Source organism: Apis mellifera, linkage group LG16 (assembly GCF_003254395.2).
Source record: "Apis mellifera strain DH4 linkage group LG16, Amel_HAv3.1, whole genome shotgun sequence".
Lineage (NCBI taxonomy): Eukaryota > Metazoa > Arthropoda > Insecta > Hymenoptera > Apidae > Apis > Apis mellifera.
The window spans coordinates 2,331,145-2,348,859 of NC_037653.1; the positions used below are offsets into that span (position 1 = coordinate 2,331,145).

General features: G+C 38.3%; 1 protein-coding gene across 2 annotated transcripts in view; it reads right to left on the minus strand.

Annotated features, from left to right (window-relative positions):
* The window catches only part of LOC724468, a 338,444-nt gene that overhangs the window by 270,827 nt on the left and 49,902 nt on the right, over nucleotides 1-17,715 (minus strand). The gene's annotated exons all lie outside the window — the stretch shown is intronic.

Consider the following 17,715-nt stretch of genomic DNA (forward strand, 5'->3'; position numbering starts at 1 on the left):
ACAACTTAAATCTCTCGACGAGAATGGAAGAAAGGATATGTGTATTCACGAACGAGGTGAAAGGAGGAAGAAGCTCACCGAGGCGAGAAGGTATACAAATCTCTATCCCTCCTCGTCGTCGTCTTCAGCGTTTCTCGGCTGAACGAGCAGTGGATTCACCATAGATACGTTTAACGCCTCCCCTAATGGCTCGTTACCATCAATGCCACCGCAATCCGTATCGAAGACCAACTTGGCTGCCGCGTTTCCCTCATTGTGCCCCCGCACAAACGAGGCCCCCGACCTCTGCGCAGCCGATAAGGATGACGCTTGCACAGGAGACATGGTCGAAAGCCTAATAGCGTGTGTGAACAATGGACGCGCGACGTCATCACTGCGACTATTGCGGAAAGTAAATTGCTGCCTGGGGAGACCCAGGACAGCCAGGCCTGTGTCTTCGTCGATCCCAAGACACGACCGATTTCCGTTCCGCTCAGCTAATCGCCTCCTTCCGATCATCGCCACTATCCACGCGATGATGTTGGAGATTTTGGGGGTTAATTCGTAGGCTATTGTGCTAGATAAGGGAAGTTTGGTGAGATAGGAAGCAGATGAAAATTGAATAAAGAAACGTAAAGTAGATTTCGAACTATGGTTTTATAGTTGGACAGTTGCAAAGGATTGGTTATAACCTTACCTATTACTACTACTACGTATTAAAAATTAAAGTTGTATCCGTTTTGCAATTAACCTCAAATCAAGTTTTTACACTTTTGTGGAACGAAAAAGGCCAGCGAGTGAAATAAAGATTTTATAAAAGGACGTAATCTGTTTCACGGAATAACTATAAACTATCGAGCAAAGAAAGTGCGAATAATTTAGGAACGAGCTTTGCGAATTTATTTACCGAATTACAATTTTTTCCCAAAGGCGGCTCGATATCCGTCAAATTCAATTAGGAAGCATCAAAGACGGTTTATTTCCTTTGAGGACGGGGGCCCCTCCCGGCGGGGCGAGTTGCCAGCGAGGCATTAAGAAGATGAAAAACCGGTCAGCTATTATGAAAATCGTTCCAACCGAAAACAAACTCTTCCTTGGAGAAGGGGAAAGGGTGAAACGGAGGCCTGATGGATACGGCGGCAATAATAATCGTCGCGTGGCGAAAGGGGTGCATCCGTCCCTCTCCCCCTACCAGTTTTATCATAACAGAGGACGAAACAATTTCGTAACCTGGCCCTGCTCGTTATAATCCTCTCTTTTATACTCTCCTTGCCCTCCCCTCGTGTTCTTCCTTTTCTCGCCCCTCGCCCCCTGACACCAAGGATTATTCCACCGTCGAGGTCACCGAATTATTTTGCCTGGCAACGAGCCTGGGGGAGGGGAAGGCTCCCTCCTTTCCAGCCAATGGGAATGCTCATTTCAGCTCGCAGCTCGGTGATCACGAGTCCTCTTTCTTTTTTTTTTTTTTTTTTTTTTTAAGGGACACAACCGCGTGTTCTTAATCCGGACGGGTGGTCGGCCAATCGACGCGGACGCAAGAATTAGCGAAGGGGGGGAGGGAAAATAAGCGGAAATATTCGAAAGAACGGGCGCGTGGAGGGCGGAAGAAATTTCACGATTTTCTCCTCTCTTTTTCCATCGATTGAACGTATGTACTTTCCTCCTCCTCCTCCTCGAGGAAACTCTTCGAGTATTATCTTTTCGTTTACGTTGCGTTGATTGGATTAATATTTTCCACGCGAGTGTTAAAATAATGATATCAATGAAAATTGTAAATATGTAAACATTGAATGGAAGACAAGGGCAAATACAAATTTCACGTGAAACGGGACGAAATTAACGTTGAAGTCGAAATCTTATTATTGAAAAAAAATTTGCGAGGATCTTTTCAGATCGCAAGCGGATGCTCGTTAAACGAATTAATTGTTTCCGCCGTGAGAGGAGATTTTCGGAGGGCAACGCAAACGAGACCAGCTGTCGAGCGGTTAATTAAATTATTTCATTATTAATCGTCTATTACCGCGACCGGCCGTCCAATGAAATCGTGAACCGCCCAAAAACAGATTAAGTGGTTGATTGCCACTGTATAATTAACGAACTAATTAAACGGGGGATTACAATATGCCGTTTATAGGGATTATTTCGATTTCGCGAAACGAATATATATTTATAAAACAAGTTCTTTGAGAAATATTTCTCTCCCGACAATCCTATTCGCCGTAATTACCGTAACCATTCTCTATCGTTTTTCACTTTAATTCAAAAAAAAAAAAGAAAATAAAGAATGGAATTTTTCAATAAAATTGGCATCAATCATAGACAATTTCTTGATACCTTGAATGACCAAGTATCCTCATTATCTAGAGTTATTATTATACAATAGGATGTACAAAACTGATAAACTGGCATCTACTCTATCATGTAAATGTTACCAACAAGAAAAACTAGACGAGGAGTATCAAACAAACAAAGAAAAAGCAAACGAATATTCTCCAAAAAATCAAAATAGAAGAATCAAAACAAGAAGGATTGGATAAGTGAAAATCGAGGCGTTAATTCGATGAGAATCGAATAGATGGGGCGAACCGTCCAAGGCACTCGGATTTTCGCGATACTTGTCGCTTATCTTCGCTCTTATAGGCCGGCAATCCATTAGCGTAGATCCCACACGTGACCACGGACGAGATCGTGCGGTCAGGAATCATGGCTCGATCGAAAATCGTGGACGTTCCGGTGGTCCTTTGCCATAGACTCTCCCCTATCAAGGCGTGTATACGTGTTGGGCATGTCAAGTCTATTTGCGCATAGAGAAAGCTTGCGGCCCTTTGGACGGATAATTTCAACATTTTCGTCCGTTTCACGATAGGAATGTATAAGGATTAACTTAGAAGTGGATTCTAAAGTAAAAATGAAAAATCTTTTATTCTTCCTTCTTTATTAACATATCTTTAGCTAGCTCTCTCTCCATGGATGGAAACAACTACACTGAGTGGGAAGACCTGAGTGGGCAGCGACTTGGCCGTCCCTGGAAACCTGCCAAAATCGATGAATGGAAGGAAATATTGGTTGGACAGTCAGCCTCTTCGGATATTGGAAACGAAAAGTGAAAACAGTGAAACCAATCTATCTCATCTCACGATCTAATCTCACGCGCTAAGTTAACGCTAAGTAACAGTTCTGATGGATCTGATATATTCTTCAATTTATATTTTAAGAAAGCATTAACGAGAAACTAAGACACTGTCCTAAGATTTGCTAAGTCTTGAAACTCTCAAACGAACAGCTTTTTATATCTACAGATTGGCCTAGATATCCTTCAAGTTCACGACAAAGTATGAAATTCATGGACGCTAAGAGTCCTCGTACAATTGGACAAACGTCGAACACGGGGGAAAGGGGGACGAAATTACGAAGCGTTTCGTGGAAAATTCTACAAGCATGGAGAATCGATCGAGCCGATAGCATTCGAGCGTTTCGCTGACCCGTCCAGGAATTTTCCTAGGCAGACCTCTAAAGGCCATCAAGCCTCTCGAATGCCTGCCTCGGCTTCTCCTCCTCCTCCTCCTCATTCTCCTCCTCCTTCTCTGCGTGTACCGGCGAGCTTCCATGGATTTGCTCGAGAATGTTTACCCAGTAGACCAAAGTCGAAGGGAGATGAAGGATTAGTGCGAGGTGTCGGTCGGTTAACCCGACAAGTCGGTGTGAAACTCCGGGGCTGACGAGTGATACAGGTGCAACGATGCTAGCTAAATTGAACGTTATCGTGACAACGAGGAGAAATTTGCCCCTCCATATTTTGGCATCGCGTTGCGATTGAAGCGAGACAGAATATCTCCATCTCTATTTTCTGTCTTTTTGATTAACAAGCAAGTTTATGGATAAATAGATGGACATGACAGTTAACCAATTTGCAATTTCATTAAAATTTCGCCAATTGACTTAATAGTATATGTTATTGTATAATGTTAATTAATTAGAATAATTAATCTATTTTTCAAACATTTATGATTAACAATATACAGTGTATATTGTTTCAATTTCTTCGTCTCGAAGATCAATGAAGATAAATACGATGTTTACAGAAATTTGTAGTTGTATAATTTTTATTCTTCAGAGATAAATCCTTTATTTCTTCTATTTTTTCTTTTTTTTTTTTTGGCCAACGAAGTAATTGTGATAATCGGACGCGATAATTCTCATCGAGCAACTTCGCGATTCTCTTGTTGCATTCTACAGGATTCGATTCGAAATGTTAGTTAACTAAGTTTACTTGGGTACATCAAAGGCAATGACTCGGCCGGCTGCTAGAGGAACCGAGAGATCAAGTTTGGGCGATGCTCGACTGACCTCGAGAAATCAATGTGAAACTCCAATTTAGCGAAGCAGACGTTAGCCAAGATATCGTTGGATACGAAAATCCAAGATTCTCCTATCGAAAATTTAGTTAAATCTGTGTATCAATTTCAACAATTTGATTTCGATATTTATATAGCTATTGTTTATTTTCAATTCTTCAAAATATCGAAATAATGAGAACAATTTACGTGCGAAAATATCGAGACTTATTTCTTCATTTAAGTTTGCGCTACAAACTTTGCCTGTACATTGGCAATCAGCAAGGACCATGCAAAGTTTCATCAAATATTTACAGTGTTTATGAGCCGCACATAGATCAAATAAAATAATTTGGCTTCTCTAAAAACGATTAAGAGAAGAATTATTCAGAATTGAAGATAAGTTTCGGATAGAATGCAAATTACAATAATATACCGAAATAATTTCTAAAAATGATTGTTTCACGATGGAAGCTTTACTTTACGATATTAAAAAAAAAAAAAAGAAGAAAAATTAAATCAATGTAATTATTATTGCATCATTGTTGTTACTCAAAATTATAAATTATACACAAGTAAATTTCTTCTTGTGCATTGTCAATAATAATCGGATCGAATAACAATATTGAAAATCTCTAACAGAAATTAGCATTCCATACTCGTAGCAATTGACACGAATCGAATTCTCTCATCGCTTGTCAATTCCACAGAGAGGCACAGCTAGCGAATTTTGAGATGATTGGTCGTGATCCAAGGTTCAAGATCCTGTTCAGATGTGTTCGAGTGCGCGACACTGAGTCGCATTCAGATATAATTACCGATGCTTCACCTCGCCATTAGTTACAGATGCAGGCACCTGGCAATAAATTACCATGATAAACAGACTGATTCTCACATATTTATTCGTAGCTACCTGCAGGATTATTGTTAATTCACGCAATAATCTTGTTCAACTGATTCTCACCTTCTCTTTTCACGGCGATTTAAAGAATAAAAGGACGAGATCGGATGAATGGATATCAAAAATGGTAACATTATATTATTTTATGGAATCTCTCTTCTTTTCTCTCTTTTCATAAATAATTCATCTGCTGTTCGTTTTTTAATGGACTTTTTATACGTCCAAATTTGGAGATAGGTAAAATTATTATTTTCATATAGCGTTCGAGTTTGATTATTAAAGTTAAGTTAATCTATTTTATCGTAAAGGACTCGATTTTAATTGTTGATCGTCAATTATTCGAATTCTATTTATTTGTCATACATAAAGCTGTAAATAATCGAGAAATGTTTATTTTTAATTAACTTGTGATATTATACGAATCCAAGCTATCAATTATGTCCCTTAGATTATTAGATAAAGTTATAAATCAAATAATATTTTAATAAATCTCTCCAATCCTTTTTTGCTACACGTCTAATACCCCTCTAATCCTCCACCTCTTGCGGAGGTTCTTATTGCTTGCAATTTAAAAACCTTTTCACATTCACTATTCATTATTCGTAGCCGAGACTCATTTTGTGGGATTCATTTTTTTCTGAATTCCTCAATCCAATTCTTCTTACTATTTATACCAAAAAAAGTTTCAATACATCGAAATCAACAAGCAAATATACTCGATAAAAATATACATATCTATAAACAATCATCACTCGAAGATCAATTATTTAAAATAAAGTTCCCTTAACCTGTACAATATTAACAATCGCGTCCTAAGACATCTATCCACCCAACATCTAAGATTCCAACGGGACACGTAACCCTACGTTTCCCCCAAACCCGACCCCACCGCAAATCCGTCCCCCCATTATTTTCCCAGCGCTTAGAGACCGTTTTAGAGGCGAGTCGGCCGATACACCGAGTAGCCGGGAACCGAGATCTTCCCCTTCCCCGTTAAGAAGGTGCGAGACAAGGAGGAGAGCAAGCATTGTATACACTCCATTCCAGAAATCGGTACGAGACCTATGGTCGGCTTACAAGGGTGTTTCGACGAGGCAGGTGCGGATTTTGGCTTTGCCAGGGGTGTACGCGACCATCTCCTAGCGCCTAGCCACCACACCAGAATCCCAGAGGATAAAACCTTTCTCTACGAACTTGGTATATATACACGTGGCCGTTGTATATAGTCTATTCGTCCATTCTCTGTCTCTCTTTCTCTCTGTCCTCGTCCCTCCTCGGTGACGTTTCAGACCTTCCTCTTCCCTCCGGCTAGCTGTCTACCAGACACCCTGCCAGCATCAACGAACAAACACCCCCAGGGCCTTCCTGAATATTTTATTTACTCCGCGACTTCTTTTCTTTTTTGCCTCTATCCTTGTCTCTCGGGCTTGCCTTTTTCTCGCGCCCCTCCTCCTTCGGCGGTTCGAGCTCATCATCGATGCTCCTTGGATCCTCCCCTCCTTGCTCTGCTCCGCCATCTCTTTCTCTCTTCTCTTTTTTTTTGGATTATCTTTCCGAACGGATTTTTCTTCGCTTCCCGTTTTTACCGACCGGACTCGTTATCGATGCGTTCCACTAGCCGTTTCTACCTTTCGGACCTTTCTTCCTCCATTCCGATGTTTTATCCTTGATGCTTTGGAGGATACGGAAGGGGCTTCGTTTTTACGATCCGGGAGGAGGAGGGGAAAGGGGAAAGGATTTAGTGCCTCTGTCTCCTTGAATTGTTTCCTTTTTTTCTTTTTTCATTTTGATATTATTCGTCGATCGATATTTTTCGGTAATGCACAATTTAGAGAAGAATTGAATTGAATAAATATAATTTTGCCTAATTCTCTAGTCGAAGAAAAAGAGAGATAAAGACGTATGCTTGCCATTGATTAGAAAACCGATACTTTTTCATATTTTCACCCGATCGAAAATTTCCCCAAATCGTGCCAACGATTTGTCAAGACAGGGTGAATTCCCCGATATTTCATCGGCGGGCGGTCGACAACTACGAGAACTCGCCCTGTGCATTCCTGTTCGAAAGTTGAGCAGAAACGTGAAACGTGTGGTTAGTGATTCTATAATTGGAACGGGGGGGGGGGGTCTGGCGGGATCGATCGGATAATTAAACGAATCAACGAGCATCGCGGTCGTAAAACGAGGACATTATCGCATCTATCCGCCGGAAGCCACGGGAAAATAGAACGCCGAACACTTGGATCGTTACAGAGGCGAGTATCCACGAGTGAGAGTACGTGTTACACCTGGATCGGCGGAGGGAAGAAGCGGAGGAGGGGTTGAGAGACGTTCTAACTAAGATAAATTCGTGCGATTAAGGGCAAAAAGAGGCAGAGGGAGAGAAAGAGAGAAAATAGTAGAGGTATTACGAGAGCAGATAGAAGCTGGAGGAAGTTGGAAGGAGAATCGATAAGAAGATAGGCATCGATAGGTAAAAAAGGCAGGAGCATAAGAAATAAATAAGGAAAAATGCGGTTGATAATTTTCCAAATGTAGAATCCGTTCGTATGTAGTTAATGGTCACGTGGCGCTAGTAGTCGTTTAGTCGAGACTTACAAACTTGCTCAACTTGTAATTGTTATACTATCATTCTCCATCGAGATATTAATATTTGTTTAATTGTTATCTATTAAATTATTCGTTTTAGAATATATTTGGAATAATAGAATGGAGATAATGAAAAATTTAACTTGATTAAATGGATCCCTCCGTCGAAGGATTTTCGACGTGTAATTTTGACTCTTTTTGATTAACATTGCATCACATTTTGAATCACTCGGCGATTAAAATATCACGAAATGTAGTTATTTCAATTGCGTTAATAGGCTGATCGTGAATTATAACAGTGCACACGAGTCTATTGATGAGTTTTAATTAAATCGACTAATCACATTAAGCGGTCATTATAAATACAGTCTAATTCACACATCTTTGGTCTCCCATTGAAATAAATATATTTTCGTCATTTTCTCGGATCGAATTAATTAAAATTTAAATTCTTTTGTGCCGAAAGGCTTCGTTCTGTTCTCTCGCATTTACGATAATTCAAATTACGACGAAAGAAGAATCGTAACATTGTAACCGATCGTTATTACGATAATTAAATATCAAAAATTTCATAGACGATTTTCTTCACTAATTTTGCATCAGGATTCAATACAATTCAGTGTATAACTAGAGTAATGCACGAAATACTTTTTGTATCTTTTTTCACGATATTAAAAGATAATAAAATATAATATTCGAGACTCGTTCGGTAAAGAAGATCGCGACTAAATGCAACTTTTAACGAAAAGTGTCATGGTCCGGCCATGGTATTCTCCACGGACCTATCCATCATCGTTTCCTACGGGTTATATCAAATTACACGCTCGCACTGGTAGAAATAATTCAAGCGTCCTCGTTTCTATCCCTGACCGTTAACTATTTACCAAAAGTAAATAATCAAATATGTAAGGATCGAATTGCAAATTCCGTCTCGATGCAAAGTAAATCTCCTGAGATCGTATATCACTTAACATTCATCGTTTCCTGTTAACCAGAGCAATAATCGAATGAACACACTGGACTAACGATTCTTATCGTCTTCATCGTCACGTGTCGTCTATTCTTGGTTCTCTCATCTGGAGTTTAATCAAAATTGTTGGAGAAAAACTTTTAACTTAATTGAAATGTTTGCATCGACATTGATTGTTTCGAGAAGGATTTCGAGTTTTTTGTTATTTTTTCAAAAAAGTGAATAAGAGATATTTATTAATTATCTTCCAAATTAATTTCCATATATATATATTCTTAATTCCAAAATTCTCAAATTTTTAATGATGATAGATCCTGTTCCAGGAAGATGTAAAAAAGACGTTTGCAAGATCATTTCCTAAATTCAGATATTATCAGGAACAGGAATAGGAAAACGGAATCTTAAAGGAGGGTGACCACTGACAGACCACTGAATAGCCAAGTCTATGACAAATAGTCTGCTAAGAGCTAGTTTGTTTAATGCATAATAATCTGATACTCACAAAAAATTATGCAAATCCTGATCGATTTTAAACTCTGCCAGAAATTGTCAGAGTTTATTTAATGCACAAGTTATCTCAATTTATAACAAATCAAAATTTAAAGAGATAAATAAATAATCGAAACTTTTGAATTTGATAAACTTTCCAAAAATTATAATCGTGCGCCATGAGAGGGTAGTATTTGTGTATCATATATATATAAATACTTGAAGAAAATTTTATCAAGCAAAAAGAATTTATAATACGTTGTATTATAAACAATAAGTTTATAAATTGAATAACATTTTTTCTCGAATCTTTTGTTATTTTGTTATTACAAAGCTTATAAATTAATTTTACAGTGTCGTAATATTTTTTAAATTAAAAATAAAAGATAAAAATCATAATCACTTGTACAAAATCACTTCAACCGATCAATTGATATAAATCATTAGACTTTTCAAAAAAGTCGTGCACCGATCGTATCGTTTTCGTTGAAATGTTAAACATTTCATAAAGTTAACCAATTTTCAATCAGTTTAGCTCCCATTTATATATTATCACATATAAAATGTAGTTTACGCACCGTTTCCTCGCAATGAAAAATTATCGCCCTATCTTTTCCACTATCAATTGCAAAAATTGTAAAACAGGAATTTACTGTGGATTTCATTCATTTTATTCAGGCCCTTCCACGATCGATATATTATATATATATAATATATATATATATACAATACAATCGGGGAGTACAATCGAATTATCAGGAAGCATGGAGGGGAAATCCTTTAATACCTGCGCAGGAATTTGCCCTTACCGATCGATTAATTCCCTACGAAATCGCTGCCCATTCTCGTCGCGGATTAGGTCCGATACACAACGCACACCGTGTCGCGATTCTGGCACTGGTAGATGCGGACATCGGAGTTGTAACTCTACATCGATAGATAATATCGATAATTCGAGATATCGCCAAGATCCCGATATTATCGACAATTCGATGTGTCGATAATATCGTTAAGATATCGATCGATTATTACAGATGCATCATCGATAATGTCATCACATATATCGATAATGGAAAATGAAAATGATCGAACTTTCTTATTTAAATTTATCATTATTATTAGAGATGTTGTTAATAATTGTTTTTCCATAGATTGATGACATTTTTTTTACTCAGCTTTTGCTACCTTCCATCTTGTTGACATTATACGTCCATCGCAGCGCCCTCTACTACTTTATTTCTGTCTTGTTCTCACTTTATGGATAAACTTTAATTCACACTTTTCGATATTAATCTTTATCAGAATCCTTTAAACAGGGTTTCACGAATATAACATTTAACACTCTGTCGCGTAAAAGGAAAGGCCAGATCAGGGGAAGAAGAATGGCTAACCTCAAATTCGACACTGGTCGATAAATCAAGTTCTAGAAAATCACTGTGTTAATTCATAAAATAACGAGTCCAAGTTGATTCTTATACTTTACTCTATACTAATACTACTTACTCGTTAAAAAAAGAATCTTAATTAAAAGCAGCGTCGATCGATTAATCAGGCAGGACTAAAACTTCATCCGTACAAAGAATATCCTTAGATGGAAAGAAAAAAAAAAAAAGGAAACGAGTGATTCGAGGTTTATCAGGCAAAAAGCTGATCAACCAGATTGCTCGACCGCTTCCTTGTCCGCTTAATCGAGAGCCGAGACACAAACAGGCTGGCGGAGCCAGTTTTCGTTCCCTGGGCGTCTGGGTCTCGGATTTCACGTGGCGATCGATAATCGAGAGAGCACTAACGGCCACAAAAGAAGCTCAATTTGTAAGGCAGAAAGAGAAAGATAAAGAGAGAGAGAGAGAGAGAGAGAGAGAGAGTATCAGACAACAGCGATGGAGCCTGTCGAAAATCGGTGCTTTATCCGCTTCGGGCTTTCGACATCAGGAAAGCGGCGAAAGACGATAATTGCTTTTTCCAGGGGGTTACAAAGAAAATATTGTCACTGTCGGAGGGGGCAAAGTGCGGTTGATGGCATAAATTTAGCATAAAAAAAATAGAAGGTAATCGGCTTATCGGCCTGAGATCCTGTGCGATCCGGAATTTCGGTGTCCAAGAGCTTTTCCGACAGGAGGAGGTGTGCGTTCAGGAGACCACAATCCTTGTTTACGTAGCCAAATATATGATAATGTATAGTAACGCGACGAATGAATATGCAACGTTCGCGAATTTGGCCAATTTTAAACGATTGTACGATTTATTAAACTGGAATCAAAAATTCGAACCGCAAGAAGATTGGAAATTGAGTTTAGTTTGATTTTGTTCTTATTCCTCACGAAATTGATTCTACAATTGGGGCTCGATTAACTTGAAATTTGCTCGTAATTCACGTTCAAAATTCAAACGTTAAGTTTCAAACATAAAATGGCAATCCGTTGGTCCATTTATGGCGATCAAAGGGTAATATCTGCTCTCAAATGTAGCAAACTGTTCACAACCTTTGTCTATCTTTTCTCACTTTGTTCTCCTATGCCTGATGATTTAAGTCTAATTTAACATTCGAATCTTCGAATCTTCAACGTGAACATGCTCTTCGAAAGTGTCACTTGATAATTAGTATTCTGATGGTATTTTAAGCTCCAAATCTATATTTCCAATATCTCAGAGATTGTCAATTATATAGTCCGTCCATAAGACGAATTTTTTTCCATTCCACGGATCCTTTTCAGCTTTTTCAATTGTTCTCCTTACTTTCATATATCTAGTCGAATATCCAATTTCATTTCTGCTTTATTATTCTTCTCCCTGTCCAATCTAGGATTCTTCCAAAAGCATTCTCTCGTATATTTCTTATCACATCACTCTTGTATCGTCTACGTTAAAGGTAGTTATCATCATTCCTTAATCGTTTCACGGTATGCAAAGAAAAGAAAACAGACTTGTTTGAAAGAGGGCCATCGAGTGCCCTCCACATTCAAAGAACTCTGAAACGGATGAAAGCTTTCATGGAAAAAAAAACTATGACGCGACACTCGAGTCCTCTTTCGGCTGTTTTTCTATATTCGTGGCCGCCATTTTAGCCATTCCAGTCCGATCTCGTGGCCTATTTACAATGGATACGTCCAGCAACGAAATTTACGAATTACAAATTAATTATGCGCTAAGCGTACACTGTATAATTAATAAGCTCGTGATACATCGTTTGTTATCCCACCGTTTACAATGCACGTTCGTCCACGGTGCTATTTTGTTATTGCTGTCAGCGTAACGAATTTCGTATTGACGAAAACAAAATTCGAATCGGTGTTACGACTGTTTTGCAAACGTTTCGACCCATATCGCTGATATTTCTCACCATTCGTTTGCCATATAGTTTTCGTTTATCTTGCAATTATTACACAAAACTGGAAACGAATGCCCTTTCCTAACCTAATTCTGTTATTCGATCTCAACGAGTCTGTCTTCCCATCTTACTTGCAACAACAGGATTTTTATTTTTTCGAAACATCAAAGTAATTAATCGAGTATCGAGTTTCTTCGACCTAACCTATATCTATTCACGAATCCAACATTCGTAATATTTTTTAACGAGTGTAGAACTTTCGAGAGCAATTATTCCCGAACAACTTTTCGTTGAAACTGGTACCAACAATCCGATGATAATTACTTTCTCTCTATGAAATAAGCCAACTCTTGAACGAGTTCATCCTCTAAGAAGATTACTCTCGAAAAATCGAATCGATCGATTCTCTGGGAAGAGAGAGAAATCGTCATAGAGCTTATCTCCAATAACGAAAGAAAGGAGGGAGAAATTAATGTCGTTCCCCGAATAAACGACCTTAAATCGTGGCGATCCTTTATTTTTTTCTTTTTTTTTTTCCTCCATAGTATCCACGGCGCGCAAACTGCCGAATCCAGTGGAAGAAACGCCGCCTATGATTCGTGGGACGATATTCCTTAATCTCGTGAACCGTTTCATTTATCACAAACCGGGGAACCGCTTTTCGCGCTTTTCGCCCAACCGATCCCTTGATTTACAGGCGTATCCACGCGGGTTCCGATGCAATTGTAAATACACGAGGCTGTAATAAATAACGGGAAGAAACGGCGACGTGCAATAGGAAAATGGTGGAATCAGTTGACTTTTCCATACACACACACACACACACAGCATTGCGATAAATCGTTAGATGGCGCAACGTTAGGGGGGCAGAGCAAAGAAGAAATCGCATACTGTAAATCTAGTTTTTGATAATTGCCAGCAACGTTGTACAACAACGGCTCTATACTGATAAATCATTTTGGTAGGGGGTTAGAAAGTAGAGAAACACTACGAGTAAGGGAGAAATTGTCTCTGTTCTTTTTTTCTTTTCTTTAATAGTAGCACTATTAAATCAAAGTAATCGATTTTTTAAATGAAATTATCACTCAGAATGTTCCTTCTTGTTCAAAATACTTTTAGAAACTTTAGGAATAAATGCACATTTAAATTATCGAAATTAATTTAGAAACTTTTATTTATTATCTTTTTAAATAATTTTAAGCTTGTTTATATTAACGTCCATTGTTTCTCGTTATCCGCCAATTACCGTGTTTTTCGCGGAAAGTTTCTTGATAAAACATAACCTCACTTTGCGATCGTAAGGCATAATTTCTAACAACATTATCCAAGATACAGCAATAACTAGTTCACAAACACTCCTTTTTCATTCTCATTGCTATTCAAAGTTATTTTAATAAATTATAAATATGTATCAGGAATAAAAGTAAATATATCGAGAAATAGAAGGAAAATGGAGAGTAATGTTTATGAAACGATTTTTGAAATATAGTATAATTCGAATTCGACAAGCACGATCGCTATTTGTTCTCATCCAACATACTTGTTGGTCGTACTTAACCTAACCTAACCTAATCTAATCTAACTTGGTATTGAGCATCATCGTATCTCAAAATCGGTCTGAAGCGAACTGTTTGCTTATCTGTCAATGTACGTAGGCAGGCTTTCAATTGATCTAGAGATCGTGCAAGACATCATCATGCAATAACTTGACTCCATTCAAAATTACGTCCATCAGTATCAAATATCAAACAGGAAAATAAAAGTACCTTCTTTAAGTAGCCTAATAAATTAAATGTTCAATCTATCTCAACTGTTCAATAGTATCTCACGAAATCACTTTAGAATTATTTAATAAGCTTTTATAAACAACGTCAATACGCATTAAATTACATTAATTGATTTCAAACGTCTATTTAGATAGATAGAAGTTGCAGTATAACTATCGATACAAGTGATGGGTTTAAGCGGCATTTATTGCTCGAAATCGAATCAACTTAAACCCATCACTCGCATATCCACATTGCAACACGTATACCAGCGTTCTTTCTTCCAAAAATTTTCTCGAGGATAACCGAAAATTAAAAATCGGCATCTTGAAACTAAACAAATGTTTATAAACAATGTCAATATGATTATAGATACAAGTTGCAACTTACAACTATCGATACAAGTGATGGGTTTAAGGACATTTATTGCTCGAAATCGAATCAACTTAAAGTCATCACTCGCGTATTCACATTGCAACACGTATACCAATATTCTTTCCTTCAAAAATTTTCTCAAGGAAAGCCGAAAATTAAAAATCAGTATCTTGGAATTAAACAATATCAATACGCAGATATGATTATCATTAAATTATATTAATCGATTTAAAATTATCTATTTATTAGATAGATAGAAATTGCAATACAACTATCGATGCAAGTGATGGGTTTAAGTGGCATTTATTGCTCGAAATCGAATCAACTTAAACCCATCACTCGCGTATCCATATTGCAACACGGATACCAATGTTCTTTTTTCGAGAGATCAAGAAGAATTGAAAATTAAAAAACAGCGTCCTGGAAAGTAACAAATTTTTATAAACAATGTCAATATGAAGATAGATTATAATTAAATATATTAATTTGAAACGTCTATTTATCTTTTCTGTCCTATCGATACAAGTAATGGGTTTAAGTAACACTTATTGCTCGAAATCGAATCAACTTAAACCCATCACTCGGATATCCACATTGCAACACGTGTACCAGGCGTTCTTTCCTTAAAAGCTTTCCTCAAGGAAAACCGAAAATTAAAAATGGACATCTTGGAACTGAACAAACGTTTATTATTTAACTTAAATCCATCACTCGCGTATTCACATTGCAACACGTGTACGTTCTTTTCTCGAAAACTTTTCTCAAGGAAAGCTAAAAATTAAAAATCAACGTCTTGGAAGCTAACAAACGAGGTCGATACGCAGATAGATTATAACTAAATATTTTAAACGTCTCCCTCTAGATAAAAGTTGCAATACAAGTCCGATCGATACAAGTGATGGGTTTAAGCGGCACTTATTGCTCGAAACCAACTTAAACCCATCGCTCGCGTATCCACGTTGCAACACGTGTACAACAGCGTTCTTTCCTCGAGAGATCAAGGAGAGTCGAAAATTAAAAAACGGCGTCTGGCAGGCCGCAGAAAGGATTGAAAGAAGCCGACTATACTCGCGCTTTGGGAGGAGTGGTATACGCGGGAGGGTGAAAAGGCGGGATACGATATGAGTGGAATGCTTTACGACCCCATTTTTCACTAGATCACCTCCTGCACCGCGCTTATTTTCATCTCTCCTTACCATACTCTACACCCTCCTCCGCCCCACGCAGATTCACACAGCGCGCCCCACCCATCCCCACACCTCCCCCCCTTTCAACCTTTCCCTCGCAGTATTTTGCATACTGCAGGATCGCTCGGTTGATTTCACACAGCCTCTTCGATCTTCGAAGTGAAATTTAAAGGCGCGCGCAAACCGTGCTCCTCCACGCAAGCTTAAAAGCATCATATTTTACATCCACTACGTCCCCGTTTCGAGGTTCCTTTTGTTAGTGGAGAGGCCGGCCAAACATCCTGCAAGATCCGCCGGACTCTCTCTCTTTGCCCTCGATTCCTCTCCATTCCTCCCCCATTCGCTAACGTTTTCACGTTTGCATTTTTACCAGCACTACTCGTTTTTATAGCGAGCAGTGGCTCGTTCTTATTTCCTTCTTCATCTCTCTCTCTCTCTCTTTTTTTTTCCTTTCTTTTTCTGCCTCGACCCAAATTTTTGGAGACGAGCATTACCGGCCAATCGGTTTCGCGCAGGAATTGGAACGAACATTTCACAGAGGTGGAATTAATCCAGATTTTTAAAAATTTTTTTTTTTTAAATTATTCACTATTTTCGAGCTTGGAATTTATATTAATTGGATCAACCGGTTGAGTTGAGATTTAATATTCTTGGAAATTCTATGGAGAGAAACAACATTATGGGATAATAATTTTTTTTAATGATATTTTTCAGTTTTATCGACGATGATACATGACTGATGATATTTCTAATCTCCTTTCACGACGATAATATATTTATCGTTGAAAAAAAAAAAAAATATCCCTCGACGTGATGCATCGCATTTCCACTTGGAATCGGTCCACGAATTTCGAGGGGGAAGGATTCCTCGATTATCGTGCATCTTCTCACGTTGCATCTCGAATTCGAGCGAAAGAAATTAGGGGGAAAGATCGACTCGACCTCGATCTTCCACCTCGAGGAAGAGAGGTCAACTAAATTTCGTTTTTCTTTTCCCTTCGATACTCTACTAATTCTTAATAATTAAGAATTAAATCATACAATTTTCTAACTAAGATCAACCGCACGAAGAAATCTCGAATCTTTCGAAACAAAATTCTATCCACACAATGAAAAACGAGCAACATAATCTAAAATATCCAGTGGAAACGCTTTCGAGGTCACTCCGCTATTTTCGTATTTCAATTTCGAGGAACGTTCGAATACAGAATCCAACGCAAACAAAAGCAACGAGCAAATAATGTTGCACGATAATTATCCTTAACGATCCTTTGAAAATTTCGATCAGGAAAAAAAGGATCGAATTTATTTCCAACCATTTATTTGAACCAAGATGCAACATCCCTCGAATCGACGTCCATCAACCGTTCGAAAGGAGGAAAGTGGCTGACTTTTCGGACCCTCCCGAAGGTATAAGAAATAATAAACGAGACCATTAAGTCCGTGAATTTTCCCTCCGTGAGCGAGGGAGGGTGGAAGAAAACGAGGCGAAAGAACAAAAGCCCCTCAGCTCGCAGTCTTTACATCCCACGCTCTTTATATTTTCATACACACCCCCTCTCTCTCTCTCTCTCTCTCTCTCTCTCTCCATTTTTCCATCCCTTTCTCGAGTGCGCATGCGCACGCGCAGCGAGTTGGCGAATCCGTGAAAAAAAAAAAGAAAGAAAAAGAGAGAAAATATTCCCGCGCGTGTAATCCAAGGTTTGTTTGCGGACCGGGGTAGGAATCGAAAGGACGCGAATTGAAATCAAATGGGAAGCGATGGTGGGTCGAGCCCATCACCCTTCCTCGCTGCAC